The following is a 4187-nucleotide window of genomic DNA, read 5'->3' on the forward strand; positions in this document are numbered from 1 at the left end:
GGTTAGTGCTGAACCACCTGAAGGATGTCACGGGCCCCCTGCTTGACCCCCTCCAGTTTGCCTACCGGGCAAACAGGTCAGTGGATGATGCGGTCAACATGGGACTGCACTACATCCTGCACCACCTGGACACCCCAGGAACGTACGCCAGGATCCTGTTCGTGGACTTCAGCTCGGCGTTCAACACCATCGCTCCTGACATCCTCCAACAGAAGCTCATCCAGCTTGCGGTGCCTGCCTCCACCTGTCAGTGGATCACCAGCTTCCTGACCAACAGGAGACAGCGTGTGAGGCTGGGGGGCATCATATCTGACCACCGGACCACCAATACTGGAGCCCCTCAGGGGTGCGTCCTCTCCCCACTGCTCTTCTCTCTCTACACCAATGATTTCTCCTCAGGTGACTCTCCTGTGAAGCTCCTGAAGTATGCAGACGACACCACTCTCATCGGACTGATCCAGGACGGTGATGAGGCTGCGTACAGACAGGAGGTGGAGCGGCTGGTCCACTGGTGCAGCCAAAACCACCTGGAGCTGAACTCGCTCAAGACCGTGGAGATGACAGTGGATTTCAGGCGAGACCCTTCACCACTTTTACCCCTCACTATCCGCAGTAATACTATTGTCTCCACAGACACCTTCAAGTTCCTGGGAACCACAATCTCTCGGGACCTGAAATGGACTGGCCACATAGACTCTGTCCGGAAGAAGGCCCAGCAGAGGCTGTACTTCCTGAGACAGCTCAAGAAGTTCAACCTGCCGCGAGTGCTTCTGAAGACCTTCTACACTGCCATCATCCAGTCTGTCCTCTGCACCTCCATCACTGTCTGGTTTGGATCGGCCTCCAAACAAGACAAGCACAGACTGCAACGGACAATCAGGACTGCTGAAAAAATCATTGGAATCAACCTCCCATCTATCCAAGACTTGTACCTGTCCAGGACCAGGAAACGTGCAAGGAACATCTCTACAGACCCTTCTCACCCAGGTTGCAGTCTGTTTGAACTACTCCCCTCCGGACAGCGTTACAGAGCTCGGTACGCCAAAACCAGCAGACACAGAGACAGCTTCTTCCCCCAGGCTGTTGCTCTGATGAACTCACACCACTCTTAGAGTCTCAGAGTCATTACTGAGCAATAACATCCTGCTCTCCACACCTTTTTTGAATTTGTCTACACTGTTTGTACTATGTGTCCTCTCTGCATCCATTGCAGCCTGGTCATCCTGGAAGAGGGACCTTCCTATCTGTGGTCTCTTCTCAAGGTTTCTCATTTCCCCTAGCTGGAGTTTTGAGTTTTTCCTTGCCCTTTTGGGAGTTTAAGATCAGGGGATGTTTGAGAATATTTGCCATTTTTCACATGTCCTGAGTGTTGTTAGTCACCTAAATGCTGAACAGAGGCTGTGATTTATCGAAGTCAAATTCCTTGTTTGGCACGCTCAAACATGGCGAATAAAAAACTCTTGAATATTGAATCTTGAATATGATAAATCATTATCCTACGCCAGCTTCACGCTCAGGAAGGAACATCAATTCTCATCGTCGTAGTTAGCGAGACCGTCACTTTAGAAAAGCATTTCTCAAATTAAGCGCTATAGAAATGATCCCTGAAAGTACCGTATTTTCCGGACTATAAGGCGCACCTAAAAACCTAAAATTTTCTCAAAAGCCGACAGTGCGCCTTATATATGGATCAATTGATGAATTTGTTGATCCATACTGGTTGTACACAGTGCTCTGCCAAAATGTTTCAGTACGTTTTAGTACGACTAGTAAATTACAAGGTCGCATCGCTTCCCAACATTACGGCAACTGTAGTCAGCGGGCGTCACCGAATAGCTGCTGTACCCGCGAGGCTATTTCATTTCAAAATAGGCTGCTCCGTTAATGTTTCGAGTAAATTTACGGATTGATATGGAAGGGAAACATAGGTAAGCAGTACCAATGTGTTAGATCGAACTTTAGTCAGTTCCGATCATTTTATAGGAGATCGTTTGAGAAACGCGATTGTTTACACTTTGCTTAGGCTCATGGGAGATTGCGAGCTGAGGCTCATGGGACTTTGCGGATGGCTAATGCTATAACGATAGCTGCTATACGTACCAGGCTATTTCATGTCAAAATAGGCTGCTCTGTTAATGTTTCAAGTAAATCTACGGATCGATATGGAAGGGAAACATAGGTAAGTAGTACCAATGCGTTAGATCGAACTTTAATCAGTTCCAATCATTTTATAGGAGATCGTTTGAGAAACGCGATTGTTTACACTTTGCTGAGGCTCATGGGAGATTGCGAGCTGAGGCTCATGGGACTTTGCGGATGGCTAATGCTATAACGATAGCTGCTATACGTACCAGGCTATTTCATGTCAAAATAGGCTGCTCTGTTATTGTTTCGAGTAAATCTACGGATCGATATGGAAGGGAAACATAGGTAAGTAGTACCAATGCGTTAGATCGAACTTTAGTCAGTTCCGATCAGCAGCAGAGCAAGCGTGGACTCACAACGACACGTTTTAAGTGTAAACATTTCCGTAGAATCGCCATCAAGTGGTGCGTTTTATATTTGGGTGAAACGCAATTGATTATTATTTGGTTATTATTTACATTTTGATCAGAGGAGAGCGCGAACGCAGTCCCCCACTATCAGAAATTATGCAATCGAGATTCCCACATTTGGGGAATTCGCAGGGGTCAGCACAACCGGAGTGCAATGGCTTAGCCTCACCCTGGGTGATCCACCTTCTTAATCACGGTATCTCCCCTGCCAGGTAAGTATGAGTTGTACAAGTCGCCGGGGCCGAAGTCTTTACCGCGCACACCATCTTCAGTCAGAGGCTAATTTGCTACAAAAGTGTGAGCACACATATTCGGTGGATGAGACAGCATTCGTAGAACTGTTAACATAGTACACCTTTAGTCATTACAAAACCAAAACATAATAAATTAAGTAAAAAATAGATTCAAAAACATTACCATCATGCTTTGCTTCTTTTTCTACTGCCTTTGTTCACCTCCTTTTTCTTAGAGTCGCCATCTAGTGGTGATGGCAGCAACCATAATAAACCATAATAAATGAAGTCAAAACATGCCCATCATGCATTGCCTCTTTTCACTTGAGACCCCTAAAACGGTATGAATTTGTATTTATTGAAAATCTCCAACATTACCGCAGAAAAATATATATATTTTTTTTTCTGAACAAGTTCTGAAAATTACATTTTCTTAAAATTTTGAGAACAAGAATTGTACTAAAAATTCATGGAACAATGATAGGAAAATCTCAAGCAATGAAAGACATTTAATCATATTTTAGAACGGTTACGTAAATTCTTGCTGCCGCTCAAGTCGAGCCGTCATGAACTTGAATCAAACCCTATCAAGACGTCATTGACTTTCTGCTTTATCCTGTGAGAATAAAGCCAACGGATTGTGATGTAAACTACTCTCGATTTGACCAGTAGAGGGGGGTGCACCGTTCCTGGAGGTACTGCAATACCAGGTCGATGCGTGGAGTGGACGGAGCAAGCACCTATTCCAGCTCCCTGTTCCAAAAATCAATTTAATATATGGTCCCCGGATAGGAGACGTATCAGATACTAAACTGATAAGAACAGATACTACACTTGATCTTAGCCAAAAGGCCGAGAAGCGATAACCAAAACTGTGTCTGAGGAAACTACTTCAATAAGGAGACTACCAATTCAAGTTACGGTTTGAATATATCGACTCCTACTAATGCCACGTACCGACCACCCAAACAACAACTATTAACAGTCTGGAATGATAATGCGTCACTGTGCTGTTTTCAACCTGCGCATCGATCAAATGGTTGCAGATTTTCGTGTGTTCACGTAGGTTTAGTGTCAGTTGGTTCACGTTGACCCAATAGAATAACGATGAACTGAGCTCCTGATGGGAATAGCTTTTAATGACCAACAAAACGAATTAGTCATTCGCCAAAAACAATCCGATCTTTGGATACATTTCGGGACCGAAAGCACAATAGCTTTTTGATGAACATTTTGACGAAAAAAAAAAACACGCAGCAAAAAAAACACGCGTCCCACTTCGCCAAACTACTTCCTATTTTCTGCTGTGGCAAATCACATTAACCCTCGAACGCCACCATCGCAGTGGATGTGAATTGCATTCCAATCCATGCCAGCATTTCTTAACACTCATTTGAGA

General features: G+C 44.7%; 2 non-coding genes and 1 pseudogene across 2 annotated transcripts; all 3 read right to left on the reverse strand.

Annotated features, from left to right (window-relative positions):
• Nucleotides 1-1386: 1386 nt before the first annotated feature.
• LOC119133156 lies at nt 1387-1620 on the reverse strand (annotated as a pseudogene).
• A 991-nt stretch (nt 1621-2611) lies between these two features.
• LOC119133136 lies at nt 2612-2775 on the reverse strand. Its single transcript, XR_005100069.1, has one exon. It is a non-coding gene; the product is annotated as a U1 spliceosomal RNA (small nuclear RNA).
• Nucleotides 2776-3461: 686 nt separating this feature from the next.
• LOC119133148 lies at nt 3462-3652 on the reverse strand. The gene has a single exon (XR_005100077.1). It is a non-coding gene; the product is annotated as a U2 spliceosomal RNA (small nuclear RNA).
• Between the last annotated feature and the right edge of the window lie 535 nt (nt 3653-4187).

This window comes from Syngnathus acus, chromosome 13, assembly GCF_901709675.1.
Source record: "Syngnathus acus chromosome 13, fSynAcu1.2, whole genome shotgun sequence".
In the NCBI taxonomy this organism is placed as follows: domain Eukaryota; kingdom Metazoa; phylum Chordata; class Actinopteri; order Syngnathiformes; family Syngnathidae; genus Syngnathus; species Syngnathus acus.